Source organism: Notolepis coatsorum (genome assembly GCF_963971535.1).
Source record: "Notolepis coatsorum genome assembly, chromosome: 16".
NCBI lineage: Eukaryota > Metazoa > Chordata > Actinopteri > Aulopiformes > Paralepididae > Notolepis > Notolepis coatsorum.
Window position 1 is genome coordinate 695,099 of NC_140180.1, and position 22,936 is coordinate 718,034.

Below are 22,936 nucleotides of genomic sequence, written 5' to 3' on the forward strand. Positions count from 1 at the left end.
AGGTCACCGGCTCGCTGGAGCCCGCCGCCCCCCCCCGGTAACAACGGCGGACCGTGTGACGTCGAGAGGGCCGTCGTCGAGAGGGGGCCGCAGCTGGGGGGGGGGGGGGGGGGGGGGGGGGTGGTGACGGCGGCGAGACGACATGATCAGACGAGGAGGTCGAACCTTGACCCCTCTGTGGCACGTTGAGCAGCTGTCGCTACACTGTGTGACTAAACGAGGCTCGTTATCTTTGAACACGCCTCCGAAGATCAACAATGAAATCCAACAGTGTTTTTGTTCTGGAAATTAATATGAAAGATACTACAGGAACGGGACATTCTTTTTTTATTGATTGTTATGATTTAACGTTTCAGTGCTTTCCAAAAAATAAGAATATTGATTCATACCCCAACTGGCAAAGACTGACCTCTGACCTTGACACCTTTTGTGGGCGTGATCAAACGGTCATGAATGACAGGACATGAGAGTCACGCCCACTCGGGCTACAATCATTAGCGTCTTATTGACCTTATAGGGAGGTGTAGTCTGATGTCACTTTGCCCACAAATGCCCGCGAGGTCCACCCGTATAGGCATTTATCATCGGGGGAAATGGATTATCGGCTATTGTAACAATTCTGCCTCATGAACATTGAAAAGCTTTCCATTTTTGCACAATGGCAAAAGGTACACCATGCAAATGTTCACGCTTTATTTGTTTTAAACAAGTCGATTTAGAAATGGGCAATGGGGAAATACGTTGCAATTTTGCGAGGTGGGCCGGGGCCGGAAACGGCAATGACGTAACCACTACACCTCCCTATAGACCAGGAAGTAACCACTACACCTCCCTATAGACCAGGAAGTAACCACTACACCTCCCTATAGACCAGGACGTAACCACTACACCTCCCTATAGACCAGGAAGTAACCACTACACCTCCCTATAGACCAGGAAGTAACCACTACACCTCCCTATAGACCAGGAAGTAACCACTACACCTCCCTATAGACCAGGAAGTAACCACTACACCTCCCTATAGACCAGGAAGTAACCACTACACCTCCCTATAGACCAGGAAGTAACCACTACACCTCCCTATAGACCAGGACGTAACCACTACACCTCCCTATAGACCAGGAAGTAACCACTACACCTCCCTATAGACCAGGAAGTAACCACTACACCTCCCTATAGACCAGGAAGTAACCACTACACCTCCCTATAGACCAGGAAGTAACCACTACACCTCCCTATAGACCAGGACGTAACCACTACACCTCCCTATAGACCAGGAAGTAACCACTACACCTCCCTATAGACCAGGAAGTAACCACTACACCTCCCTATAGACCAGGAAGTAACCACTACACCTCCCTATTGACCAGGAAGTAACCACTACTCCTCCCTATTGACCAGGAAGTAACCACTACACCTCCCTATTGACCAGGAAGTAACCACTACACCTCCCTATAGACCAGGAAGTAACCACTACACCTCCCTATAGACCAGGAAGTAACCACTACACCTCCCTATAGACCAGGAAGTAACCACTACACCTCCCTATAGACCAGGAAGTAACCACTACACCTCCCTATAGACCAGGAAGTAACCACTACACCTCCATATAGACCAGGAAGTAACCACTACACCTCCCTATAGACCAGGAAGTAACCACTACACCTCCCTATTGACCAGGCAGTAACCACTACACCTCCCTATTGACCAGGCAGTAACCACTACACCTCCCTATTGACAGCTCGGGTGGGAACAGGGTGGAAGGGAATCCCATCCTGAGTTTTACGTAAAGCCCCTCTTGACTGCCTCATGTGGCGTCTGGTTTATTTGCATAAACTAGTTTCCGACGTGAAATATCACACAAAATGGTGGACTTCAGTAGAAACATATCACACAAAATGGTGGACTTCAGTAGAAATATCACACAACATGGTGGACTTCAGTAGAAATATCACACAACATGGTGGACTTCAGTAGAAATATCACAAAATGGTGGACTTCAGTAGAAATATCACACAAAATGGTGGACTTCAGTAGAAACATCACACAACATGGTGGACTTCAGTAGAAATATCACACAACATGGTGGACTTCAGTAGAAATATCACAAAATGGTGGACTTCAGTAGAAATATCACACAACATGGTGGACTTCAGTAGAAATATCACACAACATGGTGGACTTCAGTAGAAACATCACACAAAATGGTGGACTTCAGTCGAAATATCACACAAAATCACACAAAATGGTGGACTTCAGTAGAAATCACACAAAATGGTGGACTTCAGTAGAAATATCACACAAAATGGTGGACTTCAGTAGAAATATCACACAAAATGGTGGACTTCAGTAGAAATATCACACAACATGGTGGACTTCAGTAGAAATATCACACAAAATGGTGGACTTCAGTAGAAATATCACACAAAATGGTGGACTTCAGTAGAAATATCACACAACATGGTGGACTTCAGTAGAAACATCACACAAAATGGTGGACTTCAGTAGAAACATCACACAAAATGGTGGACTTCAGTAGAAATATCACACAACATGGTGGACTTCAGTAGAAATATCACACAAAATGGTGGACTTCAGTAGAAACATCACACAAAATGGTGGACTTCAGTAGAAATATCACACAACATGGTGGACTTCAGTAGAAATATCACACAACATGGTGGACTTCAGTAGAAATATCACACAAAATGGTGGACTTCAGTAGAAATATCACACAACATGGTGGACTTCAGTAGAAATATCACACAAAATGGTGGACTTCAGTAGAAACATCACACAAAATGGTGGACTTCAGTAGAAATATCACACAACATGGTGGACTTCAGTAGTAATATCACACAACATGGTGGACTTCAGTAGTAATATCACACAACATGGTGGACTTCAGTAGAAATATCACACAAAATGGTGGACTTCAGTAGAAATATCACACAAAATCACACAAAATGGTGGACTTCAGTAGAAATATCACACAAAATGGTGGACTTCAGTAGAAATATCACACAAAATGGTGGACTTCAGTAGAAATATCACACAACATGGTGGACTTCAGTAGAAATATCACACAAAATGGTGGACTTCAGTAGAAATATCACACAAAATGGTGGACTTCAGTAGAAATATCACACAAAATGGTGGACTTCAGTAGAAATATCACACAACATGGTGGACTTCAGTAGAAATATCACACAAAATGGTGGACTTCAGTAGAAATATCACACAAAATGGTGGACTTCAGTAGAAATATCACACAAAATCGTGGACTTCAGTAGAAATATCACACAAAATGGTGGACTTCAGTAGAAATATCACACAAAATGGTGGACTTCAGTAGAAATCACACAAAATGGTGGACTTCAGTAGAAATATCACACAAAATGGTGGACTTCAGTAGAAATATCACACAAAATCGTGGACTTCAGTAGAAATATCACACAAAATGGTGGACTTCAGTAGAAATATCACACAAAATGGTGGACTTCAGTAGAAATATCACACAACATGGTGGACTTCAGTAGAAATATCACACAACATGGTGGACTTCAGTAGAAATATCACACAAAATGGTGGACTTCAGTAGAAATATCACACAAAATGGTGGACTTCAGTAGAAATATCACACAAAATCACACAAAATGGTGGACTTCAGTCGAAATATCACACAAAATGGTGGACTTCAGTAGAAATCACACAAAATGGTGGACTTCAGTAGAAATATCACACAAAATGGTGGACTTCAGTAGAAATATCACACAAAATGGTGGACTTCAGTAGAAATATCACACAACATGGTGGACTTCAGTAGTAAACAATGAGCTTTGTTAAAGGCCCAAACTGCGATCTAAAGGTAAACAAGTGGCCAGCCCCACCACCAAAAAATTTAAAATAGTTATGCAGACATGTCTTTTCATTCTCTAGTTGATCTAAAAAAAATCTATGTTTTTAAATAGCTTTTGCTCTAATTTGTGACCGTAAAAAGGTTTGTTTACGTCGGTACTGTCTACTGTGTGTGTAAATGGTGGACTAAAAACAGATTCCGATTTATAACGCTGCACTTTGCTCCTCCGACAGCTCCTCCTACAGGCTGCACTTTGTATTGTAACGTAACACAACGTCTGTTGAACCACTGTTTTGTTGCACAAGTTTGTTGCCAACCCTAACTTTACCCGAACATCATATTTTGGGAGTTTTTCTTTTCTTTTTTTGCGTGACCTTATTCTTATGGCCTTAAAAATGTGCCATCAGCTTGTCTTTCATTAAATGTTTGACATCTACACTGCAGCCAAAATACTGTTTATAGTTAAGAGTTTATTGCCAGTTATAATGTTTTATTTAGCCTTTATTTAAACAGGTAAAATCACATTGAGACAAGGTCTCATTTACATGTTGTTCCTCAATTTGTAACTCATTGATGAAATGATTATTTGAAAGCTACTGTGTCTTTAACACTTTCACTGCCGCACTACCGAACGGTTAACCCTTTAACTGCGACAACACATAAGGTTAACCCTTTCACTGCAGCACGGCAAATGGTTAACCCTTTCACTACCACACTACAGAAGGTTAACCCTTTACTATCGATAGTAGACCACGATTCGATGCGATTCGATACATTTTCGATCAGTTAATCCCCCCCCCCCCCAAAAAATGTATACACAAATGTGGCTGGGGGAACTGATTCACTCGGCATGACTCAAAAACTCAGAAAATCTACATTAAAATACATTAAAAAATAATTGATGCAGTTGAATCGTCACCTTAGGATCGATGCATTGTTACACCCCTAATCGATTAAGTAAAGGGTTAACCTTCTATAGTGTGGTAGTGAAAGGGTTTAGGCTATTGTAAGCTATTAACAATGTTGTGTTAACACTTTGATCGCCATGGGTTAAATTCATAATTTACCATCCCTCGCCAGCTCTATTTGTCTATGGAGAAGTTCCCCTTCTTTGCAGGGCTATAACTTTTTAAATTCTATTGCTACATTGCCATTATTATGGCCCATTCAAGGTCCTATATGTATTGTTAAGGGTGTAGCAACGTTAAACTTTTTCATTCACATATTCATACTAAAATATGGTCTAAAGTATAAGTATGTTTTTATCGTTTTCTGCAGCTTTCTTCAGAACGTGATTTATAGCCCTAAATGCATTATATTGATGATGAAATACAGTTTGGTAGCGATCGGCGCGAGATGAAAAATTTCAACTGGACGTACTTCTAGAATGATCTACGTATGATCTGATGATGACCGGATGGGCGGGGGATCGTTTATAATTCCGTGGGCAACGTTAGATGATTCATCCAGAGTGGGTCATATGTTCATCATAGCAGTTTATATTGAACACGTTAGAATATAACGCTGAATATTACTGTATGTTCCTCGCGCCGTTGGACGATCAGTAGACCGTTTTCGATTATGGGATGTAGAAATGCCCGATCCATTTCCAGGTTGTATAATAGTATATACGTCCAAATAACGTTGTTTATTGAGTTAGGGCGAGCGATCTATTATCCAGTGTTTCAAGATGGAGTCGCGGGAGCTATAGAGAGTGGCCGGACCACATTTGCATGAGTACTACTGGTTCAAAGGTTAATATCCGGTTGGCGATCTGCCGATCGGCCACCAGATGGCGCTCTTGAACCGCTAGATAGTTGAGAGGAGATCACACTTGTGTCTCAGGGCCCCGGAAAGGAAATATGATTTCGATGACAGATTTTTGAAATATTGACATCAAAGACGAGTTAAGGCGTCCTCGGCGGAATGAGCATGGCGGGGAATGACGAGTTCCGGCGTTTTCGGCGGTTAAAGTGTTAAGGAATGTATACACACTGAACCAATGAAGATGGTTTGGGTTTTTTATTTGTTTTGTTTACATACAAATCTGTCTGATCTGTTATAGATTATTGTTTGCGTTAAATAACGAGACGGGAGACTAGAGCGTGTATATCCACTGTGCGTCTGTATTGCCAACCCATAACGCAACAGCGTAGCTTACATCCTGGTCCCTGCTGGACCGTACCAAACACACACACCATTGTGGGGGGGTTTATATAACAATCCCATTCTCTTGTAACATCTCCCTTTTTATTTTTATTTTTAGATAACAGTTACAGCATCCCTTAGTGCAAATTATTATTATTATTACAAGAAACACCATAAACGTCCTTATTTAAAACCCTAACATCTGTTCTGTGCATTTTTTTTATTTTATTTTTTTTACACCATACCATAAGTGTAAAAGCTTTAAGTGTTAAGCTTAGGCGCTCTTTCGAAGTTGGTTAAGGTTAGAGTTTGTCTTAGAGCAGGGCGATAGAACACCAGCCCTGATTCCAAACTCTAACCTTAACCAACTGCGAAAGAGTCGCCTAAGCTTAACCAGTGATAAACTAGGTGTTAGGTAGTTTGCAGGCTGTTAGACCCGGAAATAGGCGCAGAACTTGCCGTCCCACGATTGGCGCACATGTCACATGACCTGGCCAATCAGAGCGCAAAACGGGAACCCGGAAACACGAACGCGTTGGTAAAAGCATAGACCCAACAGGCCACCTCGTTTATGGGTTGATTCAGTTTTAAATAGACAATAATAAAAAGTAAGACAAAATAGACAGAGTAAAATAGTGCAGTGCAATAAAATAGTAGAATAGAATAGATCAAATATATATATATTTTTTTTACAGTGCAATAAAATACTTCTGGATTACTGTTCAACAGTTCAAAGTTGTCTTTACCTTTACCTTTAATTGTATTGTCATCATGCAGCACAAGTACAATACAACCAAAATATGGTTTGTCATCCAACCAGAGTGCAAATATAACAGTAAAGTGCAACAGTAATATACAATGTACAGGTGATTTCAGTGGGTATAAAATATATAAATTTGTACCACTGAGCAATAGTGCTAATAATCAGATGTATGTACATAGTTGTATGTACACATGTACATATGTACAGTGATACAGGTATAAAGACACTATGGTAGTAAGTCATACTGGCCAGCAGGGTAACTAGTAAGAGTAGGTAAGGGATATGTACATATATAGATATAGTATTAATATGTAGAGTGATACAGGTATAAAGACACTATGGTAGTAAGTCATACTGGCCAGCAGGGTAACTAGTAAGAGTAGGTAAGGGATATGTACATATATAGATATAGTATTAATATGTACAGTGATACAGGTATAAAGACATTATGGTAGTAAGTCATACTGGCCAGCAGGGTAACTAGTAAGAGTAGGTAAGGGATCAGTGGAGGCTGCTGACCAAATTTTTAGGTGAAGCACAAATTATTATATTATATTTATAAAACATCCCCCAATGTGTGTGTCAGTAGTGGCTGGTGAGGTGAGTTAAAAAATTGGGGAGGACGGGAGATAAAAAATTGTAATAAAGAAGTACAGACACAGTGTGGTTATGAAGACAGCAGACAGACACTATAGTTAAAGACAACAGGTAGTAATTTATACCTTTGAGTAACTCTTGACACACACCTCACTTACACACATCACAACAATAGCTTAGTCAAGAAGGCAAATCAAAAACTATTTGTTTACAGCAAGATCAGACCATTTCTCATCCTCACTGTTTCAAACACATCTACATGCAATTTCTTTGCAATTTCATGCAAAAAGAGCTTATAAAATGCATGGTAAATGTCCACCCTGGACTCACCACTGTACTCACAGCTTTACTGCCAAGACACAATAGGCTACAAGTCAGGAAGTATCACCACATCAATCCCACATGCACTCATTCCAGTACACACACACACACACACACACACACACACACACACACACACACACACACACACACACACACACACACACACAGTATAAATAAACTATACTGCTGTGACGATTTCAATAAAACAGACCATTCTGAAAATGGGGGACCCTGATGTAAACAAGACGAAAGTCTTTCTCTGGTCTGCATCCCCGTAACAATTGTGTGTATTGAGCCGTACTGCAGGGCAGTGCACAGGACTTTAGAGGGGCAGGTGCTCAAAGGCTGAAAAGTCAAGTCAAGTCAAGAGTTTTAATTGTCACGGCATACAGGTATACAATGAAATGCGGGTGGTCTTGCCCGCAACGATGTGCAATACAGTGGTACATATAATAGAATCAAAAGAAGAAACAACATTGTGCAGTAACAGATAGCAGGTAACATGGAGTGACATCTCGGTATCTGTACATAGTTATTTACAGCGCATGTGTGACATGCTAGTTAGCTTTGGTAGTGCAATACACTGTTCCTGTTATTCTAATTTAAAGTGTCCTTTCCTTTGGCCATAAGTGTGCGTGTGTGCGACATGAGTGTGTGCCCGCTCATGTTAAAGTGTTAAGTGGCTGCTCGTGTGTGAGCGTGCACAGTGTGCGTGTCGTGTGTGTGTTCATGTGTGCTTGTGTGTGGACAGTTCAATGTTCTGAGCACTCAATGTACATTGTTCATGGCTCTGATGGCCTGGGGGAAGAAGCTGAGCCTAAGCCGCTCTGTCCTAGTAGCTAGGATTTGCAGGCGTCTGCCTGACCTCAGCAGCTGAAACAGGCTGTTATTGGGGTGGTGAGGGTCTTTCATTATCCTGCAGGCTCTGGATTTGCACCTCTTGTTGTATAGAACCTGCAGGGGGGGTAGTGCAATACCCGTGGTACGCTCGGCTGAGCGCACCACTTTCTGTAGGGCCTTCTTGTCCTGTGCCGTGCTGTTTCCATACCAGGCAGTGATGTTTCCGGTCAGGATGCTCTCTACAGCTCCTGAGGGCCTGTGCTATTTTTGGGGGCCCATACATCTCCATAAATGTTCAGGGCGGAGGGAATAAGTGCTTACCCTACAGACCCTTGCGTTACTTTCAAGTAAATGTTTTAATTTACATAAACAACATACACAAATCTAAACTATTTTAATGTTGCTGTGGGACAAAGTGAGACTAGCCTCCAATCAAATGCCATGTATGTAGATATTATAATGAATATGTTTATATAGTGGATCATACAAATACAAACACAATAGATGTTTTGGAACTTTTGATATGTATTGCCCCTCAACAGGCCACAACTGGGCAACATTAAATACGAGATTACTCGTTACTGAAAAAACGAACGCCGTTAGTAACGCCGTTAAAGGCCAACTTGCAGGTTGTATTTTTGTTCAATAAACAATGTGACTAGGGCAATGCTGACTTTCATGAAGAGGGGGAATTTATTTTTCGAAATTGACCCAGTTTTAGCATTTTTATCAAACATTTTGTCGACCAAACCACAACCTCCACGCACATGCATATTTTAATCCATGTTTCATAGCGTGCGTGTGTCATCTTAATGATGACGTCACACCAGGTACAGGGCAGCAGGGGCTCTGAGAGTCACCGGCAGGTAGTGGCAGGAAGCAAGGAGCCTTCTCCAGTATTCCAATGTACAGTGTAAAATGTGTGTGTGTCCCCTACCCAACCCCCCCTCCCCCCCCCACCTCCAATGTACAGCCCTCACCCAACCCACCCAACCCATCCAACCTCCTCCAATGTACAGTTTCTACGCCAAATGTATATACACTCCTTTTCTGGACACTTTTGTATCACAAACAGTACTGTATTTGCAAATCTGATATGTCATAAATGTATAGATGTAGCAGTACTGTATCTGTATGTCATGTATGTCATATATGTTATGATGAATTGAAAATGGGGGACCCTGATGTAAACAAGACGAAAGTCTTTCTCTGGTCTGCATCCCCTTAACAATTGTATGTATTGAGCTGTACTGTACTGTACCCATTCTGCAATCTGTTAATAAACTTTTCAATCAATCAATCAATCAATTCTTGTTACTACTAGCCGAGGAGCTAGTCTCTGTTTCACCTAACACTATTGCTCCGTGATCATAGCCATTCATCTCTAAAGCTAACCACTATTTGTAAAAGCCACAACCACGTTACCATATTTGTAATAATGTAAATCATTGTGTCGTTGTACATATTGTGTGTATATAACGTTAGTAGCTAATTTAGCTAACGTAGCTTAGCTTGGTAGCCAGCATTCTCGAAACTCCTAACATGGCCCGATTTAAAATGGTTCTCTCCTCTTTGTATACCTTTGTCCTCACAAGTATTCTGCCAGGGAACTTATGGACACGACAATAGTAGTAGTTATAAGGTGTTTGAGCTTGTAACGTTAGTTAGCTAATAGCTATCGTGGTAGCCCGTTTCGTGACTGTGATGCACCGAGTGCTATCCGAGGGGGCTACTATCGTATCAACATGCCGCGACGTGTAGCTTGCTAGCCGGCATGATGCGTGTGCAGTGCTTTGCCCCACAGGTCTGAGAAGAGGACCTGCACATTTTACTCGTTCCCAAAACTCTTTTACATGCAAGACAGTAGACATAATGCTAACGTTAGCGTGGTAACGTTAGCTAGAGCCATATAGCCAGCTTGATACTATGACCCGGACGCAGGCACGTGCACACATAGAGGCCAAGGGGTGCTTGAGCACCTGCCTTTTTGAGCCACATCAAAAAAGTGCCCTTTTTGAACAAAAATAATAATAATAATACGTTTTTTTTTTTTTCGTTTTTTTTTACGCATATAGACTGCCCTTCCAACTGAAAAATGTCAGGATAGAATCAAAATATTAGGTAAAGAGAGAGAGATGCCCCATATTCCATTGCAGTTTGCACGGCCTCCTCAGCGTGCCTCTCCGCGGACCTATATTTTATGCATAGCGTGGGTGGTGATGATGATGATGATAGAAACCGCTGTGGCGCATACAGTTGAATGCTGGTATTACACTCATTGAGGGACACGAAGAAGTCAAGTCCGATGGGATTTGGGAATCTCAAATACAAATCGGGATTGGAATAAAAAATGCATTTATATTAAACAATACAGAATATACAGCACTTCTTGGGGTCTGTAGGGTAAGCACTTATTCCCTCCCCCCTGAACATTTATGGAGATGTATGGGCCTTTTAAGTCAGTGATAAAAGAGTCTTTCAAGGATAAGTGAGCTCCTGCACTGATTATTATAGTTCAATATTCAATATTTGATCACCAAAACCCCCCAAAAAGCATAAAAAGGGGGCCCCCCGCCCGAAAAGGGCTCTTAAAAACTACGCGCGCTCGGTTAATATATACACAAAAGTGTAGTGCCCTTTTCAGCCTTAGAGCACCTGCCCCTCTAAAGTCCTGTGCATGTTGCGTGTGCAGTGCTTTGCCCCACAGGCCTGAGAAGAGGACCTGCACATTTTACTCGTTCCCAAAACTCTTTTACATGCACGACAGTAGACATAATGCTAACGTTAGTGGGGTAACGTTAGCCAGAGCCATATAGCCAGCTTGGTACTATGACCCGGACGGGGAACAGGTGACAGCCCACAGACCAGTAGCGCTGCTGTACTGAACAACATGCTGCCTAGTGGTACATGTAGTTCTTTTTTACGACATTAAAAACCTTATAACTACCTTGTTTCAACCAGTTGTAGCTGGTCCATCAAAGTCTCTGACGATTAAACCCATTTGCGTCTTGTAAGGCGTCCATATGGATCAAGGAAATAGCTTTCTGCACTTGTCAAACTCCATTGTAGTGGATCAGAAGTAGGGAAAGTTACCTGGAGTGACGTCACGGCCCTGCTAGCGTCTGATAAGCTTTTTGATTTGCTCCATACATGTTATTCGTGCGTGGACCTTTTTAACCCTTTCTGAGTGGCATTTCCGGCGTCAAATGGACAAAAATAAATAATGAAATTAGATACCAATGATGTAAACTACCCATAATTGAAGAGTAGGGTTTAACCTGCAAGTTGGCCTTTAATAATAACTGGATGTCACAGTATGATGTCATAATCAAACATTCTAGACCATTTGTGATGTCACAGTATGATGTCATAATAGGACATTCTAGAACATTTGGGATGTCACAGTATGATGTCATAATAGCACATTCTAGAACATTTGTGATGTCACAGTATGATGTCATAATCAAACATTCTAGAACATTTGTGATGTCACAGTATGATGTCATAATCAAACATTCTAGAACATTTTTGATATCACAGCATGATGTCATAATCAAACATTCTAGAACATTTGTGATGTCACAGTATGATGTCATAACCAAACACTCTAGAACATTTGTGATGTCACAGTATGATGTCATAATCAAACATTCTAGAACATTTGTGATGTCACAGTATGATGTCATAATCAAACATTCTAAAACATTTGTGATGTCACAGTATGATGTCATAATCAAACATTCTAGAACATTTGTGATGTCACAGTATGATGTCATAATCAAACATTCTAGAACATTTGTGATGTCACAGTATGATGTCATAATAGTACAATCTAGGACATTTGTGATGTCACAGTATGATGTCATAATAGAACATTCTAGAACATTTGTGTTCTATATATATTCAACAATTCTCTCCGAAGATCTCAGATCTCAGAAGACAAGTGAAGATATCACTTGTTATTTCCGGCTACTTGTCTGTAAGCTTGAATATATTCTGTAGATACAATTTAAAATCCCCACCTGGAAAAAGAAACAATGTCCTGTACAATCCTTAATGAGCTGCCTCTGGAGGGAAGGCTCTGTGATGTGGTTATTAAAGTCAACAGCACTGAGTTTAATGCCCACAAGGCCCTCCTGTGTGACTGCAGCGACTATTTCAGGTAAGTTTAGCTTGGTTCAGGTTAGCTTGGTTCAGGTTAGCTTGGTTAGTAAACAGATACCATACTGTACTTTCTGTAAACAGATACTATACTGTACTTCTACTGTAACCAGATATTATACTGTACTTCTACTGTAAACAGATAATATACTGTACTTCTACTGTAAACAGATACTATACTTAAAAAGATAATATACTGTAATTATACTGTAAACAGATACTGTACTTCTACTGTAAACGATACTATACTGTACTTATACTGTAAACATATACTATACATTTGTGATGTCACAGTATGATGTCATAATCAAACATTCTAGAACATTTGTGATTGATTGATTGATTGATTGAATAGTTTATTGGTTTAGAATGGAAAAATCACACATATACATTGGATCACAATATGAAAACAGGTATACATTTTCTCCATTTACCAATAGGATTTCATAAAAAACACAATAAAGCCATAGGCTTGTTTCCATTGTGGTCCTTCATCATTGGTGTCAGTGGATTTATGTACTGGTGTGTGGACGTGGGTGTTTGTAGTGTCTGTATGTCAGGATGTGTGGTATAAAAACAAAAAAATACATACAATAATATTCCATTTTATAGACAATAAAAGAATAAAAAAGGAACAACACATATTAAAACCCTTTTTTCACTACTCCCAGCTTCTGCTACTTATGATCCACCTCTTTATAGCTAATTTAAAAGTGGAGAAGGATGGTGATGTCACAGTATGATGTCATAATCAAACATTCTAGAACATTTGTGATGTCACAGTATGATGTCATAATCAAACATTCTAGAACATTTGTGATGTCACAGTATGATGTCATAATAGTACAATCTAGGACATTTGTGATGTCACAGTATGATGTCATAATAGCACATTCTAGAACATTTGTGTACAGTATATATTCAACAATTCTCATTCTCTCAGAAGTTCTCAGAATGGAGGGTTCCCCCTCTTGGGGGGGCCCTCCAAGAGAGGAGATGATGTTTGTATTGTGATTGTATGACAAGAGGAGCAGAGAAGAAGGAGACAGAGACGATAGAAATGTGTTTTGAAGATGAGAAGAAGAAGAAGAGGAGTGTAAACTTTCTCAAGTGTGGACGAAGCAAGAATTGTGGAGGGCAGTAATACGCCACGATGCGTCTACACTGCCGGAAATTCAAATAAGAAGAAGAAGAAGAAGCTCTCAGAGGGGAGATGGTGAAGGTCTACCTATGGAAAGATGGAATACTAACATGAGGGGGAGTGAGCGGTGGTGGAAGGCGAGCGCTGCAGCTTATGGAGAGCGGGGAGAGTGGATTCCTCGTGAATGGCCCCGGCCGGAGCAAGACAGTCCAGGGTTTTGGGTGAATCGAGATGGGAGCGAGTGGAATGAGGGCTTTCGTCAGGAGGGACGCGAGTCACCGGGTGCGAGCCCAGTGTCCCCTCGGGGTGTGACGTGTGGAGAGGGAAGTGAGAAGGAGGTCTCGGAGATGGTGGAAGACAAAGGGAAGGAGTCGGATGGTGTAAAGAAGAAGAAGAAGGAAGAGGAAGAACGGCAAATGGAGCTAACGACCGATAACGGAGAGGGAAGTGAGAAGGAGGCCTCGGAGATGGTGGAAGACAAAGGGAAGGAGTCGGATGGTGTAAAGAAGAAGAAGAAGGATGAGGAAGAACGGCAAATGGAGCTAACGACCGATATTCGCGATCAGTCGGAGTACAGAGGGGAGGAGAGGGAGAAAGAAGAGAGGGAGGAGGAGGGGTGGGATACGGTGAGGAAGAAGAGGAAGAAGCGGACGGAGAGGAACGACAGCGATGGGGATAGTGAGAGTAGGGGGGAGGAGAGGGGGGGAGAAGGGGGGAAGAGGAAGAAAGGGGGGGACGATAGCTCAAGTGGGCCGGGAGACGAGGGTGCAGGAAAAGATGTGGCAAAAGCGGAAGTGATCCATATAGTGGTCAGGCTTGAGGGGGAGAGGGATGAGAGTCAAGTAGGTAGGCTCGAGTGGCCCAAACTCATTGCCGAGCGATTAGGAGAGGTAAAGTACGTGAACGTTTTGTGGGATGGGAATCTGGCCGTAGGGTGTGGTAGTGAGGGGCAGGTGGAGGTGGCTAGGAAGATGCAGAGCATTGGGGGGGTGGGTATAAGTAAGGTGGCGAGAGTAGGGGAGAAGAGGGGGGGGGGATGTAAGGGGGTGATAGTTGGGGTACCGGTCGAGGTTACAGTAGAGCAGCTGGTGGAAGAGCTAAAGGAGGACAGGCGTAATGGCATAGTTAAGAGTGCAGCAAGGATGAAGAGGGGAGCGGAGAGGGCAGTGACGGGGACGGTAGTGATTACGTTTGAGGGTGGGGTTGTTCCTAGGGAGGTGTTAGTAGGGCGTAGGATGTATAGGGTTAGGGAATTTGTTCATAATCCTCTTAGGTGCTATAGGTGCCAGGGGTTTGGCCATATAGCTACCACGTGTATGAAGGGGATGAGGTGCGCTAGGTGTGGCGGGGAACATGAATATGGGAAATGTGGAGAGGGAGTGAAGCTGAAATGCTGTAGTTGTGGTGGGGAGCATAGTGTAGCGTTTCGGGGGTGCGAGGTGATGATGAAGCAGGTCGCGGATCGGAGAGAGAGAAGGGAGGGTAAGTTGACGTATGCTGGGGCGGTTAGCAGGGCAGGACAGGGTAGCCAAGAAAGGGTGCAGGGGGTTGAAGGAGGGCATTTGGCAGTGAGGGTAGAGCAGGTGGAAAGAGACAGGGGAAGGGAGGAGAAATTAGGTATTGTGGCCTTCGTGGCAGGGGTAGTTACTGGTATGGCAGAGGTTACGGGTAGAACAGAGATGGTGAAGATGATTGTTAGGATAGCGGTTCAACATCTGGGATTGGAAGGTCTGGACTGGAAGGAGGTGTGTAAAGAATTGGCTGAGGGGGCTGCGAGGGACAAGGCTGCGAGGGACAAAGCAGCCCAGGATAAGATAGCAGGGGGCAAGGTGGGTCCCGCGGAGGGGGGCTCAGGCAGGAAGTAGCAGCAGTAGCTGCACTCCAATGGACAATGTAGTTGATGACGGGGTCCAGTAGAAGAAGAAAAAGAAGGTGAAGAAGGAGAAGAAGGAGAAGAAGAAGAGCCCATAAAAAGAATTGCGGAGGGCAGTAATACGCCACGATGCGTCTACTCTGCCGGAAATTCAAATAAGAAGAAGAAGAAGAAGCTCTCAGATCTCAGAAGACAAGTGAAGATATCACTTGTTGTTTCCGGCTACTTGTCTGTAAGCTTGAATATATTCTGTAGATACAATTTAAAATCCCCACACGGTAAAGGAAACAATGTCCTGTACAATCCTTAATGAGCTGCCTCTGGAGGGAAGGTTCTGTGATGTGGTTATTAAAGTCAACAGCACTGAGTTGAATGCCCACAAGGCCCTCCTGTGTGACTGCAGCGACTATTTCAGGTAAGTTTAGCTTGGTTCAGGTTAGCTTGGTTCAGGTTAGCTTGGTTAGTAAACAGATACCATACTGTACTTTCTGTAAACAGATACTATACTGTACTTCTACTGTAAACAGATATTATACTGTACTTCTACTGTAAACATATATTATACTGTACTTCTACTGTAAAGAGATATTATACTGTATGTCTACTGTAAAAAGATACTATACTGTACTTCTACTGTAAAAAGATACTATACTGTACTTCTACTGTAAACAGATAATATACTGTACTTCTACTGTAAACAGATACTATACTATACTTAAAAAGATAATATACTGTAATTCTACTGTAAACAGATACTGTACTTCTACTGTAAACATATACTATACTGTACTTCTACTGTAAACAGATACTATACCGTACGTCTATTGTAAAAATATACTATGATGTACATCTACTGTAAAAAGATACTATACTGTAATTATACTGTAAACAGATACTATACTGTACTTCTACTGTAAACAGATGATATACTGTACTTATAATGTAAACATATACTATACTGTACTTCTACTGTACACATATACTGTACTTCTACTGTAAACCGATACTATACTGTGCTTCTACTGTAAACATATACTATACTGTACTTCTACTGTACACATATACTGTACTTCTACTGTAAACCGATACTATACTGTGCTTCTACTGTAAACAGATACTATACTGTACTTCTACTGTAAACAGATACTATACTGTACTTCTACTGTAAACAGATACTATACTTCTACTGTAAACCGATACTATACTGTACTTCTACTGTAAACAGATACTATACTGTACTTCTACTGTAAAAAGATACTATACTGTACTTCTACTGTAAAAAAGTACTATATTGCACTTCTACTGTAAACAGATACTATACTGTACTTCTACTGTAAACAGATACTATACTTGTAAACAGATACTATACTGTACTTCTACTGTAAAAAGATACTATACTTCTACTGTGCTAAGACCCTATAGGGGAGAGTGGGGTGAGCAGTGCCTTTAAAGCAAGGGGATTACAGTAATGCCCCCAACTAAAATATGTACACATAGTTTAGGATGTTGTGCATCCCTGGGGACAATCACTTTGGATCTTAAATAAACTGTTTCAGAAATATAGCTTTAGAAAAAAAAGTGGTTTTGTGGCACAACTTGTCCCCGGTGCGGGGTAAGTTGTGACATTAGAGAGAATACACTGGGGTAAATTGTGCCATTGATTGTAAAACAGATCATTTTAATCTCAAAAGTGGTAAAAGCTTCATCTCCTTTCCAACCTGACGTATAGTCTTCCCCTGTTGCACCTCTTTCACTGCTCTTTCCAACTTCTCAAGAGGAGTTGAAACCCTGTCTGTCTTCCGTTTGTATATCTGCGTGGCATGATGGATTTTGGTCTAAAATTAAGAATATCACATAGTTTTAGTGATCAAATGTAAGAATACAATGTACAATAACAATAAAATACAATAAAGTAATATATATAGTTAATAATTATAAGGTGGGGCAACTTAACAAACAAAACATCTGGCACAACTTAACCCAGGCACTTTGGCACAAATCACCCCAAGCCTACCATTTTGAAAAAAATTCATCCCCCAGCTGTTTTGAGCTAGCATCATGCTAACTGTATAGACGCATGGTGTAGCTTACTAAAGCACTAAAACATGTGTGAACTGTTTTCAAAGTTGTCTATAATTGTTCAAACACAGCAATAAAAAAACCTTGATCATACAAATTTTACTTGAACTTAAATGTGCTTACCTCTCAAGCCAGGTGTCTCCCTTCTTTGCAGGTTGAGTGAAATGGATGCCTCTTCAAAAATATGTTGTCACATGACCAACTTCTTCTATGGTTTTCTAGATAACAGGGGTGGCACTTCTTGCCCCTTGGCACTGCTTACCCCACTCTCCCCTACTTCTACAGTGAAAATATATTACTACTAGGGCTGTCCCCGACTAAGGATTTGGATAGTCGACTATGATTGGCAAAAAAAAATAAAAAAATAGTATAATATATATATATATTTTTATCATTCCATTTGGGCTGTGGGGTGCTTAATGTCTGAAGGAGTCAACTGAAGGCTTGTTGTCCTCTGCAAAAGCATGCAATTGGTCCACTGATGGATACATCTTGATATTTGTCTAGTCTAGTGTGTTCATTAGATGGGTGAAATCCTCTTTCAGTGCCTCTGTGCCTGTTTTCTTAGGCAGTTGGCCTCTGGTATGCGTGCCATTAGCGTTAGCCACGCTTCTAAGAGGTTGGCAGTCGACTACGGCTCCTTTCGACCGATTAGTCGACTATTACTATTACTACTAATACTACACAGGACAGAATGTTGCTTACTGTTTACTCATCAGATATCTCTATACTCTGCGTCCCACAGAGCCCTCTTCACTCGCTGGAGCGACTCAGAGAAAGCAGTCTACACTATCCCTGGGGTGTCCCCGGGTATGATGCAGCTCATCATAGAGTACTCCTACACACGCTTTGTGCTGGTGACAGCAGAGAACGTGGAAGAGCTTCTGGTGGCTGCAGACCAGCTTCGCGTCACTGGCATAGTAGGAGCGTGCTCTGACTTCCTAGAAGGCCAGCTATCTCTGGAAAACTGTGTCGGCATCTGGAGGTTCACGGACATCTACTGCTGCCCTGGCCTGAGGCGCAAGGCCCATCTCTTCATCGTGTGCCACTTTGAGGAGATGTTGCGCGTCTCACAGGAGTTTGTGGAGCTGTCCCCGCAGCAACTGGTGGACATCATCGAGAGGGATGACCTGAACGCGAAGAGCGAGGAGACGGTGTTCGAGGCCGTCCTCCGTTGGATCGACCACTCCCGTGAGGACCGTAAAACACACATCCCTTTGCTGCTGCCCAAGGTAACTAATTGTATTACGGCAGTGGCGGTTGGAATGCCCCACGGGCCCTGAGGCGAGATTGACAGCTCTTGACAGCTCGGGCCAGCTCGGGCCCCCCCCCCCCCCCCCCCCCCCCCCACCCCCCCCCCCCCCCCCCCACCCACACCACCTGACCCGGCACCGGGACATCCCTCCCTCCTCCCACGTGTGCGCAACACGGACATTAATAAGAACGCTTCAATAAGGAAAGTCACGGAGCATGGAGGGTCACCGGGACATCCCTCCCTCCTCCCACGTGTGCGCAACACGGACATTAATAAGAACGCTTCAATAAGGAAAGTCACGGAGCATGGAGGGTCATAAAAAATAAAGTGATCAAATCGCTTTTGTCTTCTCTCTTCTACTGTGAAGCCAAGCTTGGTCATGCAGGTCTCTCTCCCATCTCTCTCCTATGATCCCAATATCTCTCACACACAATTCTGGAAATTCCTGGAATAGTGGAATAAAACAGGAAAAACGTTTCAGCACCACGGAGAGTGTTCTCTGCACTGCAGCGGCGGTATATAAAGCAGGCCCCAGGCTCGCCACAACAGTGGATTTAAAAGCCTTTCATAGATAATTCATTTGTATCGCAACGGAGTCATGGATCTAGTCGTGCCACGTAGCATTATGTCGAATAAATTCAAATAGAATAAACAAGTCTAAAACAAAGACTTTTAAACGAAGTTTAGCCTATTAAATCATTTTATAAGCGTTCGTTTATTTGTGGTCTGCGTGAGAACACTGAAGCAACAATCTGCAGAACACCAGCCCAGCCCAGCCCTCCCCTCTCCTCTCCTCTCCTCTCCTCCTCTCCTCTCCTCTCTCCTCTCCTCTCCTCTCCTCTCCTCTCCTCTCCTCTCCTCTCCTCTCCTCTCCTCTCCTCTCCTCTCCTCTCCTCTCCTCCTCTCCTCCTCCTCTCCTCTCCTCTCCTCTCCTCTCCTCTCCTCTCCTCTCCTCTCCTCTCCTCTCCTCTCCTCTCTCTGTCCCCACGCTGTCAGGCTTGATTGATTGATTGAAAACTTAATTAACAGATTGCAGAATGGGTACAATACAGTACAGCTCAATACACACAATTGTTAAGGGGATGCAGACCAGAGAAAGACTTTCGTCTTGTTTACATCAGGGTCCCCCATTTTCAATTCATCAGGACATTTATGACATACATGACATACAGATAGACAGTACTGCTACAACGAACGCTTATAAAATGATTTAATAGGCTAAACTTCGTTTAAAAGTCTTTGTTTTAGACTTGTTTATTCTATTTGAATTTATTCGACATAATGCTACGTGGCACGACTAGATCCATGACTCCGTTGCGATACAAATAAATTATCTATAAAAGTGCCCTATCTTTTAAATCCATCCACTGCTGTGGCGAGCCTGGGGCGAGCCTTTATCGCTACCGGGGAAACATAGGGGGAACATAGGCGGCCCGGAGAACATAGAACCCTTTTGGAACATGGGAAACATAGGGGGCCCGGGGAACATAGGACCCGGGCCCCGGGGCATGGCGCAATGCAGTCTGTCATCCAGTCCCACGAACGAACGGCAACTCCATTCAGTCCCGGGCCGGGCCCGGGCCCTAGACCCCCCGCGGGCCCTAAGGCGGCTGCCTCAGTCGCCTCGCCTATAAATCCGCGGCTGTATTACGGATATGCAAACATGGTTGCTAGTGCCTGAGCCACATTTATTTTTAATTTAATTTTATTATTTAACTTTTTCTTGTTTGTTTGTCTGTCTCTTGCCAAGGTCATTATGATTCATGTTACTGTTATTATTGTTGTCGTCGCTGTTGTCATTGTTATTATTATTATTGTACTGTTATGTTCTGTTTTATGTATGAAAATAAAATAAAATAAAAACATTTATTAAAAAAAAAAAATTATAATTGTATTACTGTGCATTACATTAAAACAACACTAGGTTCCCTAGTACAGTGGTTCTCAAACATTTGGGTACAAACTGTTCCCTAGCAACAGAAACCGTCTACAACCGATGTCTAAGTTGTACCCGCTGTCTGCTTGTCTCTTCCCAGGTTCGCATGGGCTTGATGAGGCCTGACTACTTCAGGAACAACGTCCAGAACAACCCTGTGGTGAGGGACAGCCCTGACTGCAGGCCCCTCATCCTCAGCGTCCTGAACCCCCCTGGCTCCGACAGGCTCCCAAACCCCCTGACCCGCCCACGCCTGCCCCAGGAGGTCCTATTGGCCATCGGAGGCTTTAGCATCGTGACCGGAGGCCTGGGTGGCGGCAGCACGACCATGGAGGCTTACGATATCCGAGCCGGTGGATGGATGGACGTGAGCGTTGAGGGGGAGAGTCCCCGGTGGGGCCACGGCACCGCTTATCTCCACGGTCTGGTCTACTGCGTCGGCGGCTCGGACGGCGTACAGCATCTCAGCAGTGTGCACAGGTTCAACCCCGTCACTCGCAGCTGGCTGCAGGCGGCTCCCATGCACTCACGCCGCTGTGACCTCAGTGTGGTCGCGTTGGGCGGCTGTATCTACGCCATGGGAGGGTATGACAGATACGTGGACCTGAACACCGCAGAGCGCTATGAGCCTGAAACCGACCAGTGGACAGTGATCTCACCCATGCTGAAGCGCAGGAGATACGCCGGGGCAGCAGCCCTCCAGGGCAAGGTGGGTGGAACTGAGGGACACAGGGTGCTAGATGAACACAAGGAACGTTAGATCAGAAATCATAAATGTCTTTATTGCCAGGTAAGCTTGCACATACAAAAGATGTGTCTGGGTCCTTTGGTGCATCAACATTAACAGACAATTAAAGTAGAATGAAATCAAATGGAATATATAAACTAAATTAGAATATTCTTTCTTATTACAGGTTTACATCTGTGGTGGCAACAACAGGGAGGAGGATCTGTTCACAGCTGAGTGCTACAGCCCAGACACCGACCAGTGGACTCTGATCGCCCCCATGAGCACCAGGCGTTTAACACTGGGAGTCGCTGCATACGGAGGTCAGGTCTATGCGGTAGGTGCACACAGAGACAAATGCTTTATACTAGATATTTCTATAGATATGTATCATTTGACTTGCAATGCTTCTGTGATGCCCTCATTTCCCTAAGTGGATTAATACAGTGTCTGCCTGCCTGCCAGAGCCACACACTAAAACATTCCTCTCATGTGTCCTGTCCTCAGGTGGGAGGGTGGAACGCCTGGGGCGGTAGTGTCCTGCATAGCGCGGAGGCCTACAGCCCCTTGACTGACTCCTGGAGCGCCCTGCCCGACATGCTCACCCCCCGCAGCCGCTTTGGCATCGCGGTGCTGGACGACCTGCTCTTCGTGGTCGGAGGCTACAATGGCTCCACCATCCTCTCCAAGGTGGAGCACTATGACCAGAGCAGCGACAGGTGGACTGTAGCCGAGGACATGAAGACCCAGCGCTGTAGCCTAAGCTGCTGCATAATGCATGGACTGCCATTTAACATGAGCCAGTACGCTGCTCCCCGTGGAGGAGGAGGAGGAGGAGCAGGAGGAGTAGCAGGAGGAGGAGGAGGAGCAGGAGGAGTAGCAGGAGGAGGAGGAGGAGCAGGAGGAGGAGGGGGAGGAGGAGGATGAGGAGGAGCAGGAGGAGGAGCAGGAGGAGTAGGAGGAGGAGCAGGAGGAGGAGGAGCAGGAGGAGGAGGAGGAGGAGCAGGAGGAGGAGGAAGAGGAGGAGGAAGAGGAGGATTAGGAGGAGGAGGAGCAGTAGGAGGAAGGAGGATTAGGAGGAGGAAGAGGAAGAGGAGGAGGAGGAAGATGAGGAAGAGTAGAAGGAGGAGGATTAGGAGGAGGAGGAGGAGGAAGAGGAGGAAGAGGAGTAGGAGGCAGCAGGGGATCCATCTAAGAACCTTAAACATTTATTAGACCAAAAGAAATCCTAAG

At 43.5% G+C, this 22,936-nt stretch overlaps 1 protein-coding gene across 1 annotated transcript in view; it reads left to right on the forward strand.

Moving 5' to 3' along the window:
* The window catches only part of zdhhc24 (zDHHC palmitoyltransferase 24), a gene marked incomplete at its 3' end in the record, with an annotated part of 58,496 nt that overhangs the window by 4,380 nt on the left and 31,180 nt on the right, over positions 1-22,936 (forward strand).